This window comes from Lithobates pipiens, unplaced genomic scaffold, assembly GCF_037356315.1.
Source record: "Lithobates pipiens isolate NorthernLeopardFrog02 unplaced genomic scaffold, aLitPip1_a1.2 Scaffold_19, whole genome shotgun sequence".
NCBI classification, from domain to species: domain Eukaryota; kingdom Metazoa; phylum Chordata; class Amphibia; order Anura; family Ranidae; genus Lithobates; species Lithobates pipiens.
Genome location: NW_027507764.1, coordinates 386,281,945 through 386,297,929, shown reverse-complemented (window position 1 = coordinate 386,297,929; position 15,985 = coordinate 386,281,945). Strand labels below are relative to the sequence as shown.

Genomic DNA, 15,985 nt, shown 5'->3' with positions numbered 1-15,985 from the left:
TTATACTAGCTTTACTAACATCTAAGAAAAGTTTTCTTTGGAAAAGTGACTCCAAATGTTATCCCTATTCTCCAAAAATAATCAAAATACATCCACTATTTAATATCCTTGTAATCTATTTTTCATGAATTTGTTTCTTAGCCTGGGTTCACACTGCTGCGACTTCAAATCCAACATCCCTGCGTGACTTCATTGCAGCTTGCATACGACTTCTTTAACAGAAGTCAATGCAAGTCGTATTGAAGTTGAACCAAAAGTAGTGAAGGAACCTTTTGGTCGCACCGATTAGAACAGTTCCATTGCAGTTAATGGGGCATAACTTGTCATGCGACTTTGAACTCTTAAGTAGCATGACAAGTCGTGGCAGTGCAGACCGGGGCTAACTGATTTCTGCCTCCATGTATTGCCCTCCGTGAGCTCCTGAACTTCTCCTTTCTTCTCCCACATTCATTGGTTTGGAACGAGAAATGATTGTGGTTGCGGTCATGTGCACTGCTCTGTGTGCACTACAAATCCCACAGTCCATGTGCACTAGAAATAGCCTCTGCTAAGCAACTGAACTACCGCCTCCAATTCATTGCAGTGTCTTTTCAAACTGGGGCGGTGCACTATGTTATGAAAAGTCCTGCAAGCAGCATCTTTGCAATTAATGGGCAGTACTTGCAAAGCGCTTTGAAAGCACAACTGGAGTTTTTACCCTTTGTTTTATATAAACTGCCCCGCTAGCGGGCGAAAGCAGCGCAAAAGTGCCACCAAAACAGCGCTAATGCACCACAAATACGAGTGTGCTTTCGTGTACTTTAGCACCAACTGCCGGGCAGCTCGTGTGAAAGTAGCTTTAACAGTTTAGTGTCACTTTAAAAACTTTAAAAAGAGCTTCTGTTATTTACATTACCATGATAAGATTATATGAGCATTTAACATATTTTAAAGTGTTACTAAACCCACAACAGTAAGATCAACCTGCATATGCAGCGAAGCATGCTTATTATATTCACTGTGGAACCTAAAGGTTTAATCCATTGTGTAATAAAGCTGTGTGATCCCTTCTTCTCTGATGCTCCCCTTCTTCCACAGTCCCTAATCCATCTCTTGATAAAAAAGAGCCTTTGGAGTCACTCTGCACATGCTCAGTTTGGTGTGTATTGCTTGAGACTTTTTTTTCCTGGGAGGGTACATGTGATTGACACAGGGCCAATCAGCACTGTCCAGACAGAGGTCAGGGGTCCTGCAGCCTCATAGGACACTCAAAATAGAATGACAACTCCTCCTAGCTTTAACCAGACACCGATAGAGGTCACAAGACTGCTTATATACTGTTGATGAGAAAAGGTATTTAGCAATTTATATTTACTAAAATAATTGCATTTCAATGTTCTGTTTACTGTGGGAGATCAGATATAATGAATGCAGGGTCCTGGGTTTAGTAACACTTTAAGCCCCAGTAGACACAGAGCTGTCACTCAAGTAATATGCCTTTTTATTCTCCATCGCTCCTCTCCTGGCTGCTGATTTTTTTTCTGGAGCAGTCACATTTTATAGAAAGTTTGAAGGTGCATTGTAAGTGAATTGAGAATCATTTACTGTATGGGAAGGGAAAACATTTCAATTAAGCATTTAGAATTGTTGATTTTTATGTGCTTTTACCTGCAACTTTTTATCGGGTTGATAACAGGGTCTCTTTAACCAGTTCCCGACCGGCGCATGCCGATGTACGTCGGCAGAATGGCACGGGCAGGCATATTGGCATACAGGTACTTCCATTTTTAAATGCTGCCCTGCCATCGTGTGCATGCCGCGGGGGGCGCGCTGGCGTGCCGGTCTGGACTTCTGTGAGTCCGGTCACGGGTCCCGCGGACTCGTTTACCGCCGGGATACCTGCGATCGTCTCACAGGGCTGCTGAACGGGGAGATGCCGTTGTAAAGAGTATCTCCCCGTTCTGCTTAGCAACAAGTGACGCTGATCTCTGCTCCATGTTATTGGAGCAGAGATCAGTGTTCACTAACACAAAGCCCAGCCCCCCACAGTTAGTAACACACCCCTAGGAACACGTAACCCCCTACACTGCCACCCCCTGGTTAACCCCTTCACTGCCAGTGTCATTTACACAGGAATCAATGCATTTGTATAGCAGTGATTGTTGTATAAATGACAATGGTCCCAAAAATGTGTCAAAAATGTCCGATGTGTCCGCCACAATGTCGCAGTCACAATAAAAATTGCTGATCGCTGCCATTACTAGTAAAAAAAAAAATTATTAATAAAAATGCAATAAAACTATCCCCTATTTTGTAAACACTATAACTTTTGCGCAAACCAATCAATATTCGCTTATTGTGATTTTTTTTTACCAAAAATATGTAGAAGAATACGTATCGGCCTAAACTGAGGGAAAAAATGTTTTTTTATACATTTTTGGGGGATATTTATTATAACAAAAAGTAAAAAAGTATGCGATTTTTTAAAAATTGTCGCTCTATTTTTGTTTATAGCGCAAAAAATAAAAACCGCAGGGGTGTTCAAATACCACCAAAAGAAAGCTCTATTTGTGGGAAAAAAAGGACGTCAATTTTGTTTGGGAGCCACGTCGCATGACTACGAAATTGTCAGTAAAAGCGACGCAGTGCCAGATCGCAAAAAGTGGTCTGGTCTTAAGCCAGCTAAATGGTATAGTCTGAAAGTGGTTAAAGTATTTTTTGGAATCAATGCATATGTATGTGATTTCTCTTGCATAATTTTTATTAAATACAGAGAATTGTAGATTAGTGAGGAAGCAGACACTCTATAATGATTGCCTCGCCTAACAACTGCTGATAAGATATAAGAAAGACAGCGAGTGCAGTTGGTTGGCTTACTGATAGACTTCCATTGTGAGCAGGAAAGCATAAGCATTGCGCAGCACTGCAAAGAAAGAAGCAGAGCCAGTGTATGTAATAAGGATATGTACACCTATATCTAAAAAACATTGAAGAGATCGCACAGTCACTTTAACCGCTTGCCGATCGCTGCACAACGATGTACATCAGCAGAATGGTAATGCTGCGCAAATTTGCGTCCCATATGTCCCTCCATCATCGCAGACTAGCGAGTGCGCGCACGCCGAGTGCCGCGGGAGCATGCCCGTGGGTCCCGTGGACTCAATGTCCGCCGGTGGCCCACAATCGTGGCATGTAAACAAGGCATTTCCCTGTTCTGCCTAGCAACATGACAGAGATCTACTGCTCCCTGTCATCGGAAACAGTGATCTCTGTCATGTTCTAGTGAGCCCACCCCCCCTACAGTTAGAACAGTGAGGGAACACACTTGATCGCCCCCTAGAGTTTAACCCCTTCCCTGTCGGTGACATTTATACAGTAATCAGTGGCTATTTTTTAGCTCTGATCGCTGTATAAATGTCAATGGTCCCAAAATAGTGTCAAAAGTGTCCGATTTGGCCACCTCAATGTCGCAGTCATGATAAAAATCGCAGATCACCGCTATTTCTAATAAAAAAAATTATAATAAAAATGCCATAAATCTATCCCTTATAACTTTTGTGCAAACCAATCAATATACACTTTTTGTGTTGTTTTTTTGTTTTTGTTTTTTTTACCAAAAATATGTAGAAGAGTACATATCAGCCTAAACTGAGGAAGAAATTAGTTTTTTTCAGGGCCGGACTGGCCTACTGGGATACCGGGAAATTTCCTGGTAGGCCGCCTGCCCTGGGGCCACTTTGAGCTGTGGCTCAAACAGCTGCAGGGCCGATCTTGCGTGGCTGCATTGCGCCTGGTCGCCAAGGATTCTGTGCTGTCCTCCCCTCCCTCCTCCTCCTCCTCGTGTGTGGTACACGCACACACAGCAGCTATCTACCGACTCGCTGGGTTTGAACTGTTCGGCGGCCCTGTGAGAAAGTCCCGCCTCCTAGACCGCCTTCTGTGATTGACAGAATGCGGCATTGAATCAGTGTGACGTGTGTCACAGGAGGCAGGAAAATTGAAATCCACGCTTCATGAGGAGATTGTGATCCCTGTACTGGTGGGCACTTCACAGGTGGGCTGCATTAGTTGGGCACTGAACAGGTGGGCTGCATTTCATGGGTACTGCACAGGAGGGCTGCATTAGGTGGGCACTGCACAGGTGGGCTGCATTTGGTGGGCACTGCACAGGTGGGCTGTATTTTCTGGGTACTGCACAGGTGGGATGCATTAGATGGGTACTGAACAAGTGGGCTTTATTAGGTGGGCACTGAACAGGCGGGCTGCATTTGATGGGCACTGCACAGGTGGGCTGCATTCGGTGGGCACTGCACAGGTGGGCTGCATTCGGTGGGCACTGCACAGGTGGCCTGCATTTGCTGGGAACTGCACAGGTGGGCTGCATTTTATGGGCACTGCACAGGTGGGCTGCATTTGATGGGCACTACACAGGTGGGATGCATTTGGTGGGTACTGAACAAGTGGGCTGCATTAGGTGGGTATTGAACAGGTGGGCTGCATTTTCTGGGCACTGCACAGATGGGCCACATTTTCTCGGCACTGCACAGGTGGGCTGCATTTGATGGACACTGCATTAGGTGGGCTGCATTCGGTGGACTGCATTCGGTGGGCACTGCACAGGTGGCCTGCATTTGCTGGGCACTGCACAGGTGGGCTGCATTAGGTGGGTACTGCACAGGTGGGCTGCAATAGGTGGGTATTGAACAGGTGGGCTGAATTTGATGGGTACTGCACAGGTAGGCAGCATTAGATGGGCACTGCACAGATGGACTGCATTTACTGGGTACTGCACAGGTGGGCTGCATTAGGTGGGTACTGAACAAGTGGGCTGCATTAGGTGGCTTTTGAACAGGTGGGCTGCATTTGATGGGTACTGCACAGGTGGGCTGCATTTGATGGGTACTGCACAGGTGGGCTGCATTTGCTGGGCACTGCACAGGTGGGCTGCATTTGCTGGGCACTGCACAGGTGGGCTGCATTATGTGGGCACTGCACAGGTGGGCTGCATTTGGTGGCACTGCACAGGTGGGCTGTATTTTCTGGGCACTGCACAGGTGGGATGCATTTGGTGGGTACTGAACAAGTGGGCTGCATTAGGTGGGTATTGAACAGGTGGGCTGCATTTTCTGGGCACTGCACAGATGGGCTGCATTTTCTGGGCACTGCACAGGTGGGCTGCATTTGATGGACACTGCATTAGGTGGGCTGCATTAGGTGGGCTGCATTCGGTGGGCTGCATTTGGTGGACTGCATTCAGTGGGCACTGCACAAGTGGGCTGCATTCGGTGGGCACTGCACAGGTGGCCTGCATTTGCTGGGCACTGCACAGGTGGCTTGCATTTGCTGGGCACTGCACAGGTGGGCTGCATTAGGTGGGTACTGCACAGGTGGGCTGCAATAGGTGGTGGGTATTGAACAGGTGGGCTGAATTTGATGGGTACTGCACAGGTAGGCTGCATTAGATGGGCACTGCACAGATGGACTGCATTTACTGGGTACTGCACAGGTGGGCTGCATTAGGTGGGTACTGAACAAGTGGGCTGTATTAGGTGGCTTTTGAACAGGTGGGCTGCATTTGATGGGTACTGCACAGGTGGGCTGCATTTGATGGGTACTGCACAGGTGGGCTGCATTTGCTGGGCACTGCACAGGTGGGCTGCATTTGCTGGGCACTGCACAGATGGGCTGCATTATGTGGGCACTGCACAGGTGGGCTTCATTTGCTGGGTACTGCACAAGTGGGTTACATTAGGCGGGCACTAAGCAGGTGGGCTACATTTGATGGGTACTGCACATGTGGGCTGCATTTGATGGGTACCGAACGGGTGGGCTGCATTTGATGGGCACCGCACAGGTGGGCTGCATTCGGTGGGCAATGCACAGGTGGGCTGCATTCGGTGGGCACTGCACAGGTGGGCTGCGTTTTCTGGGCACTGCACAGATGGACTGCATTTGCTGGGTACTTCACAGGTGGGCTGCATTAGGTGGGTACTAAACAGGTGGGCTGCATTAGGTGGGTATTGAACAGGTGGACTGCATTTGATGGGTACTGCACAGATGGGCTGCATTTGATGGGTACTGAACAGGTGGGCTGCATTCAGTGGGCGCTGCAAAGGTGGGCTGCATTCGATGGGCACTGCAAAGGTGGGCTGCATTCGGTGGGCACTGCAAAGGTGGGCTGCATTCGGTGGGCACTGCACAGGTGGGGCTGCATTTGCTGGGCACTGTACAGGTGGACTGCATTTGATGGCAACTGATAAGCTGCATTTGATGGGCACTGGTGAGGCTGCATTGATCTCTTGCACCTGAGAGGAGGTCAGTATCAGTGCTGCAAAGCCAGTCTGAGGGGGGGGGGTAACTGATGTAAGGGGGAGTGAATACAATAATGTAAGGGGGCATCGATATAAAGGTTTCGCCCTCAAATCAGTAATCCCCCCCCTTACCTTAGTGTATTCTGTGGAAAGCGGTCTCTGGTCACCAGAGGCTCCCCACATTCCCAGAGTCCCTGGGGTCCCCCTTGATGATTGCTACACTCTTATCACTTTTTTTTTTTATCAAAATCTTTTTATTGAACAAAAAAGAGATAACATAGGCAAAAGGATATCATGACAAGCATTGGATACATAGTACATTACCTCTTAACAGTATCGTATAGCAACATTCCTTAGTAATGTGTATATATACATGAGACAACATAGTCAATACCATAATCAGTCGGATTACCACCAGATGGTAAAACATTGTGCCACTGGGGGCCCCTCCCCCACCCAAAATGTATAATCCCTCCCTGGCAGGCGAGAGAGACATATAGGGAACAAAATATACCGTGTCAAATTATATACAGGTTTCAGAGGCCTTCAGCCATCTGTCCCAGACTTTTTCGTATTTGGAGGGACATCCTCAATGGGAGTATATACATTTCTTATAGGGCAATACAGTGTTGCCCTCCGCAACCCAGTGTGAGAATTTTGGAGGGTTGGGTCTCATCCACACTCTAGCTATAACTTTTTGTGCAGAGAAGAGTGTTTCGTGAAGAAATAGTTTAGTAAACTTATTCAATTCTGGGTCTGGGAAGAATTCCAGAAGACACAACTTTAGCTGGACTTTTATAGGGGAGTCCATCGTGTCATGCAGTAATCTCACCACTTGCGACCAGAATATTTGTATTTTGGGACATTTCCACATAAGGTGGAAAAAGGTGCCCACCTCTTGGTTACACATAGGACAGATGTTGGAATAATTGTTTTTATACCTTGAAATTAAGAATAGTGGTGTGAGATATGATCTATGTGTTAGATTTGTGTTAGTCGGTCAAACAGTTTGGGAGAAACTAATTTACATGTGTCAAGGGCATCACTCCACTCATCATCCTCAATGGGACCAATTTCTCCCTCCCACCTAGTCTTTAGGGCATATGCCGCCACTGTCGCCGAAAGAAGTGATAGCATAATATAAAAGTGAGAGATGAGTTTCTTATGCCCCGTACACACGAGCGGACTTTTCAACATCCAAAGTCCGAAGGACCGAGTCCGTCAGACTATCCAATCGTGTGTGGGCTGCAACGGACTTTTGATTCGCCAAAGTCTGACGGACTTTAGAAATGAAGCATGCTTCAAATTTTCCCGAAGGAACTCCGCCGGACCCGGTCCCCTTCGAAAACTCCGCTCGTGTGTATGCTACTCCGACAGACTAAAACCGACGCTAGGGCAGCTATTGGCTACTGGCTATGAACTTCCTTATTCGAGTCGGGTCGTACGTCATCACGTTCGAATCCGTCGGAGTTTAGTGTGATCGTGTGTGGCCAAGTCCGTTCGGCCGAAAAGTCTGTCAGAACTCCGTCGGAACTCCGTCGGAACTCCGGCGGAACTCCTTTGGAAGTCTGTCGGACATAAGTCCTCTCGTGTGTACGGGGCATTAGGGTCAGGGTTCTTTATTGCTTTCATTAAGGGGTTGCCGCCTAGAGAGAGGTCGTCCAGGGGAAACTGTGAGCGAAAGGCGTGGCGAAGTTGCATGTATCTAAAATACAGTTGGTTTGGAAGTGCAAACTCAGACTGCAGATGGTCAAAGGATTTTAGTTTGCCATTAGAAGTGATATTAGACAAGTAGAAGATACCCCTTGATCTCCATGTTCCGTTATCGGGAATCAGATTGAATTCAGGAAGGGTCACATTATGCCATAGGAGGGTGAAGTCATGTAGGGGTGGTATGTGTAACTTGTCTGGGGCTATAGTCCACACCTTGCTGTACTGATACAGAAGGGTCTTACTGTCAGCTTGCCCACCCTCTCTCTCCATTCCCCCCAGTGATCATCACCAGGGAGTCCAAGGTTGGCCGAGACCATTTTGGACAGAGAAAACATAGAAATCTGCCCCTGTCTGTTTTGTCTATATGGAAAATTTGCAACAGTTGGGCTGCAAGGTAGTATAGGGGGAAATCTGGCAGAGCCAGTCCTGCGAGGTCTGTGGCGTTTTGTGCCACGGAAGTTTGCACCTATTTTTCCCCCAAACAAATGGTTTTATGAATGCTTCTATGGATTTGAAAAGCTTGAGTACCAAATACACAGGGGAGTGCCAGATCTTTAGGCAGTAGAACCATTTTGATGAGGTTTACCCAGCCCATGACTCCCACTTTTATCACCTTTTAACTAGAATTTGCTGTTTTATATGTATATATAAATATGAAGTCCTATGTGCTTTCATATCTGTCTTATCTATATATAATACATTCTTCAAATGTGCTTTAAAAATGCAATGGTTTACCCTTTTATGAATAAGAAAATAATGATGTTATGATGTTGATGCTGATATAATAATAATAATATGGGGCTGGTTTGAATTTTTTTTCCAGGGCTAGTTTATATTCCCAGTCCGGCCTTGTTTTTTTTTTTATATATATTTTTGGGGATATTCATTATAGCAAAAAGTAAAAAATATTGTTTTTTTTTCAACATTGTCAGTCTTTTTTTGTTTATTGCACAAAACGAAAAACCGCAGAGGTGATCAAATGCCAAGAAAAGAAAGCTCTTTTTTGGGGAAAAAAAGGACAACGATTTTGTTTGGGTGCAATGTCACATGGCCGCGCAATTCTCAGTTAAAGCGACGCAGTGCCGTATCGCAAAAAATGCTCTGGTCATTAAGAGGGTAAATTCTTCTTGGGTTGAAGTGGTTAAGATGGAATTCCAGGCACAATAAAATTCTAAACAACCAATATGAACTGTATACATAGAAATTTAAATAAGCAATAAGAAACACCAATATTTGAATTATTTACCCCCCATGATTCCTTTGTGCATCAAGTAGAAGAGTGTACAGGCTGAAGTTACTTTGTCACCACCACGTAATCATGTGACTGCTTTAAATATGCATTGTGGTTGTTAAGGCATTTGTCCGGTGTAGTAAAGTGCTGCAGGATATAGGTGAGATTGGTCTAAACATTTGTTTTTCTTTTATTGTCACTCACAAGCAGTTAGCAGAGGGCTTAGTTTCCTATGTAAGAAACTAATGTGCTTGCGTTGGGGACTACACTGACAACATGCAGGAGAAGTCAACATAACAAATGGTCACCTGGCTTGCAAATCAACATTTTCCCACTTCAGCCAGTGGTGAAGAAAAACAATAGAAGGAGTTGAGAAAAACAGAAACATAGAAAAGGGACGGCAGAAAAAAGTCCATTGAGTCTGTAGCCAAACATTGGAATATAGTCCATAACAAGGATGTCTCCAGTCTATTCATTCAGGGGATCGAAGCTATAGTGACACCCCCTAGGGGAGGTGATAGATTTAAAGCACTTTGCAAAAGGGAAGTTTACTATATTTTTTCCCTCAATACCAGGAAACCAGAAGGATTAAACTTTGAGTGGGATGTCGCATATTATTATGATTAACTCTCTTTGAGGTTGGATTTTTTCATATATATAAGCATTTTTTATGTTTAAACAGATGTTTTATGGGGTCATTCCTGTGTTTTTCCTGCTGTTTTGCTGTTTCACTGGTTTTCGGTTGTCTTCCTGCTGTTGTTCTGTTGTTTTTCTGCCACTTTTCTTCCATATTTCATCCGTTTGTGTTATATTTTTGTATGTTCATGTGGTCAAAGAGCAGTGTTTTCTAATGTAATTATTACTAATTAATAGAGTTTTTCTAACTATTTACTAGATATCATGACACCGCTGCTTTGTATTTGTGCACTTATATTTTTTAGTGGCACCCGTAAACTGAAGTTCCTACATATAAATATGGTACATTCTAACGTGTTTTGGTAGATTTTTAGACATTATTTATAAACATAGTTTTACTATTAAAGGTTGCTTTACAACAATATGCACACATAATTTTGTTTATAAATTTATTTCGTTTTTATTGTTCTGATTTCATGTTTTTGTGCGTTTCCTCCGTATCATACATGGTGATGGTTTATAACGTCTTTGATTATTTCAAAGTATTAGACTTTCTTATATATGCATACATTTTGATATGTACATGTATCTATAGCAACTTTGTTTTTGTTTACCATCTCGTTTTGTGGTCTATTTCCATGTTTTCCATGTTCTCCTGTGGGACCTTGTATGTATGCATTTCTTCCTCCCCCTCCCTCCCTTTTTTTGGCCACATGTGTTTGCAATTTAAAATCATTGAATGCATCATGTGACATGTTTGAATCTGGTGTATATTTGTCAAAGAACATACAGTGGTGTGAAAAAGTGTTTGCCCCCTTCCTCATTTCCTGTTCCTTTGCATGTTTGTCACACTTAAGTGTTTCGGAACATCAAACCAATTTAAACAATAGTCAAGGACAACACAAGTAAACACAAAATGCAATTTGTAAATGAAGGTGTTTATTATTAAAGGTGAAAAAAAATCCAAACCATCATGGCCATGTGTGAAAAAGTGATAGGCCCCCTTGTTAAAACATACTATAACTGTGGTTGTCCACACCTGAGTTCAATTTCTCTAGCCACACCCAGGCCTGATTATTGCCACACCTGTTCACAATCAAGGCATCACTTAAATAGGAGCTGCTTGACACAGTAAGGTCCACCAGAAGATCCTTAAAAGCTACACATCATGCCGAGACCCAAAGAAATTCAGGAACAATTGAGAAAGAAAGTAATTGAGATCTATCAGTCTGGAAAGGGTTATAAAGCCATTTCCAAAGCTTTGGGAATCCAGCGAACCACAGTGAGAGCCCAAAATTACCCCAAGAGCGCAGCGACGACTCATCCAAGAGGTCACAAAAGACCCCACAACAACGTCCAAGGAACTGCAGGCCTCACTTGCCTCAGTTAAGGTCAGCGTTCATGCCTCCACCATCAGGAAAAGACTGGGCAAAAATGGCCTGCATGGCAGAGTTCCAAGGAGAAAACCACTGCTGAGCAAAAAGAACATCAAAGCTCGTCTCAATTTCTCCACAACACATCTTGATGATCCCCAAGACTTTTGGGACAACATTCTGTGGACCGATGAGACAAAAGTGGAACTCTTTGGAAGGTGTGTGTCCAAGTATATCTGGCGTAGAAGGAACACTGCATTTCATAAAAAGAACATTATACCAACCGTAAAATATGGTGGTGGTAGTGTGATGGTCTGGGGCTGTTTTGCTGCTTCAGGACCTGGAAGACTTGCCGTGATAAAAGGAACTATGAATTCTGCTGTCTACCAAGAGATCCTGAAGGAGAATGTCCGACCATCTGTTCGTGTACTCAAGCTGAAACGAACTTGGGTTCTGCAGCAGGACAATGATCCTAAACACACCAGCAAGTCCACCACCGAATGGCTGAAGAAAAACAAAATGAAGACTTTGGAGTGGCCTAGCCAAAGTCCTGACCTGAATCCTATTGAGATGTTGTGGTATGACCTTAAAAAGGCCGTTCATGCTCGAAAACCCTCTAATGTAACTGAATTAGGACAATTCTGCAAAGATGAGTGGGCCAAAATTCCTCCAGGACGCTGTAAAAGCCTCATTGCACGTTATAGCAAACGCTTGGTTGCAGTTGTTGCTGCTAAGGGTGGCCCAACCAATTATTAGGTTTAGGGGCAATCACTTTTTCACACAGGGCCATAATGATTTGGATTTTTTTTCACCTTTAATAATAAACACCTTCATTTACAAATTGCATTTTGTGTTTACTTGTGTTGTCCTTGACTGTTGTTTAAATTGGTTTGATGTTCCGAAACACTTAAGTGTGACAAACATGCAAAGGAACAGGAAATGAGGAAGGGGGCAAACACTTTTTCACACCACTGTATGTGGTCATTTAGCTATGACTAAGCAACAATGATGTTGTGAAACGCGTCAACTGTCCGTTGTGCTTCTGTTGTCACATGAACGTTGACTATTCATTACAATAAAGGCTTTTATTGGAGTGTGGCTGTCCAGAAACCATTTCTTCTATAGTCCATCGAGTCTACCTGATTTTTTTTTTTTAATACATGTTTTTATATATCTATTTTTTTTCGTAAACTTTTTTGAATAGATACGTATTCTTCTACATATTTTTGGTAAAAAAAATCGCAATAAGCGATTATTGATTGGTTTGTGCAAAAGTTATAGCGTTTACAAAATAGGGATAGTTTTATAGCATTTTTATTAATAATTTTTTATTATTTTTTTTTTTACTAGTAATGGCGGCGATCAGCGATTTTTATTGTGACTCTGACATTGTGGGGGACCCATCGGACATTTTTGACACATTTTTGGGACCATTGTCACTGCTATATAAATGCAGTGATTCCTGTTTAAATGACACTGGCAGTGAAGGGGTTAACCAGTGGGTGGCAGTGTAGGGGTTAAGTGTTCCTAGGGGTGTGTTACTAACTGTGGGGGGGTTGGGCTTTCATTTAGTGAACACTGATCTCTGCTCCAATCACATGGAGCAGAGATCAGTGTCACTAGTTGCTAGGCAGAATGGAGAAATGCTGTTTACAACGGCATTTCTTCATTTGGCCTCTCCGTGAGACGATTGCGGGTATGCCCGCGGCGATCGAGTCCGCGGGTCACGCGACCGGACTCACGGGGGTCCTGACCAGCGCGGGAGCGCGCCACCAGCGGCGCGCTCCCGATGGCAGGGCGGCAAATTTAAAGGGACGTACATGTACGCCCATTTGCCTGCCCCTGCCATTTTGTCAACGTACATCGTCGTGCGCTGGTCGGCAAGTGGTTAAAGGGGTTTATAGGTTCGATTTTTTTTTTTTTTTTTTTAAATAACAAACATGTTATACTTACCTTCACTGTGCAGTTTGTTTTGCACAGAGAGGCCCCGATCCTGCTGTGCTGGGATCCCATGGTGGCTGTCTCGGCTCCTCGCCAATAAAGCTAACCCCCTCGAGGAAGCAAGTGCCTGCAGGCAACAGTGAAACATAATGAAGTGAAATACAGGCAGATACTTATCCATCATGCCATACAATCAGGGAAGCGTGTGTTTTTCCACAAATCTTTTCGGTAGCAGGACAACAACCTCAAACGTACAGCCAATGTCATCATGAACTATCTTCAGTGTAAAGAAGAACAAGAACAAGAAGTCCTGGAAGTGATGGTTTTGCCCCACAGAGCCCTAATCTCAGTTATCATTAGGTCTGTCTAGGATTACATGAAGAGACAGAAGGATTTGAGGCAGCCTACATACACAGAAGATCTGTGGTTAGTTCTCCATGACAACCACAACACTACCTGCCTGGAGTTTGCATGTTCTCCCTGTGTCTGCATGGGTTTCCTCTGGGTGCTCCGGTTTCCTCCCACACTCCAAAGACACTCCAAAGACATGCTGGTAGGTTAATTGGCTTCTATCCAAAATTGGCCCTAGTATATGAATGGGGACCTTGGATTGTGGGCTCCTTGAGGGTAGGGACCAGTGTGAGTGTGTGATGTACAATGTACAGGGATAGGGTCAAATGTAGACACTCACTCAGGTTGAACTGGATGGACTGGTGTCTTTATTCAATCTTACTAACTATGTAACTATGTTTGGAACAACCTACCTGCCAAGTTCCTTTAAAGAGGAAGTAAAGGCAAAAAAAATAAAAAATAAAAAACACACCCTGTAAGGCAAAGGCATAATGAGCTAGTATGCATAGCATACTAGCTCATTATGAATAACCTACATGAGAACGAAGCCCCCAAAGCGGTCCTCCGTCTTCCTCTTCTCCGCTGCCATGGATCCCGGAGTGACTTCTGGGTCTCGCTGCTCCAGCACTGTGATTCGCCGGAGCCGCGATGACGTCACTCCCACGGCATATCGCCGCGATCTGCGGCCTGCCCAGTGCGCCTGCACGCCGCTGTCTACGACGCATGCGCCATAGACAGCGGCGGCTGTCTTCGGGTAAATATCTCCTAAACCGTATAGGTTTAGGAGATATTTCTTGGACCTACAGGTAAGCCTTAATCTAAGCTTACCTGTAGTTCAAAGTGGTTTGTAAGGGTTTACAACCACTTTAAAAACTGCATGCAAGTGTACCTAGAAGAATTGATGCTGTTTTGAAGGCAAGGGATGGTCACACCAAATATTAATTTGGATTTCTCTTGTGTTTCTGTTTCTACTCAATTTGGTAATTGATAAAAATAAACTATTTACGTTTCTATTTCTGAAAGCTTTCTTAATTTACAGCATTTTTTCACACTTGCCTAAAACCTGCCAAAAACTTTTCACAGTGCTGTATATACAATACACTTACAGAACAACTATATGCATACTGTTAAATCTGTGCAGCAAAGTAAAAAGCACTGTAGTAAGTCCAGGCTTTGCCTGTAGTTCATTTTCCACCAAATGGCCAAGCACACAAAAAAAAAAAAGACTGATCAGGTAAGTTTTAACTAAACAAAAGATTATGGAGCAAGCTCCATCCAGCATCCGGCATCAGCTCCAGAACTCTTTTTGTAGAGGAAAAAAGTTTCGGGGCATCAGATGCTTCTCATTGTGGGATCTTCTAGTTTTTCCAGACACCTGTCAAATAGTAAAAAGTAGGGATAAAACTCTGAAATGGTGACTCTCAACAGCAAAAAGAAAGATGACAGAGGTCTAACATTTTTCCATGCTAATACTACTATAAAAAATACATTTTCTTTGTATATGGTGAATTTTTTATTACTGATTGCCAAAAAGTAATTTCTATCGCTGCCTTTAGTTTTAGACTTGAGGAATTACCACTACTGAAGATTGTTGGGTGTCTTAGGTCAAGTTAATTTTTAGCTTTTGAATTAATTAATGATACATACCTTTCAATCAGGTTAAACTTCAGTAGCAGATAGTTGTTGCTCTTTGACGATACAAGAAGCAACCATTAGAAGCTGGTAAGCTTTCTTTGTAACAAACAGTTGTTCCTGTATTTCACATAAAGCTTTATTAATTGATTATAGCACTTATTGGGGGGGGCAATGTAACATTGAGCTACACAAGTGGGTCACTGATTGCACTATTGTATGACTGACACTTGCAACTGTTGTGAATACTGCAGGCTTTTTAATCCATGGAACTTAATGGGGCAAATTTTCGAAGACTGGAGTAGGTAGAATCTGAAGCAGCTGTGCATGGCAACCAATCAGCTTTTATCTTTTATTTGTAAAGCCTAACTGAACAAGCTGAAAATACCAGCTATTGGTTACTTTGCACAGCTGCTCCAGATTCTACCTGCTCCAGTTTTAGTAAATGCCCCTAATTGTTACACAGAATCAAGACAGGGGGTTGGGACTTTAAAAGAGCTGGTTGATTCATATAGATTGTATCAAAAAAATTTATTGTTAGAATACAAAGTATATAAATATGCAACAATGATATAATTCATATAAGAGAGTCAATGAGTAAATGTTAACACATCTGTGCATGTGTACAATAATGATACCATCATATTTACAGTTATATACATAATTGGCACATAACAATAACATGGTAAAACATGTTTAATACTTTGTATTCTAACAATAAATTTTTTTTGATACAATCTACACTAATCAACCACCTCATTTAAAGTCCCAACTAGTGATGGACGAACTTCCGACGGGACGTTTCGCGAACACGGCCA

The 15,985-nt window shown here is 43.6% G+C and overlaps 1 protein-coding gene across 3 annotated transcripts in view; it reads left to right on the top strand.

The window, feature by feature from the left end:
* The window catches only part of LOC143997005 (beta-Ala-His dipeptidase-like), a 102,810-nt gene that overhangs the window by 3,718 nt on the left and 83,107 nt on the right, over window positions 1-15,985 (top strand). Inside the window, exon 1 of one of the 3 annotated variants that reach the window (XM_077492361.1) lies at window positions 9,736-9,872. The exons of 1 other annotated variant lie outside the window; for it this stretch is intronic. The gene's annotated coding sequence lies outside the window, so the exon portion shown is untranslated. Of the gene's footprint in view, window positions 1-9,735; window positions 9,873-15,206; window positions 15,258-15,985 lie in introns of those variants that run through there. One more of the 3 variants, XM_077492362.1, reaches the window with a different exon arrangement.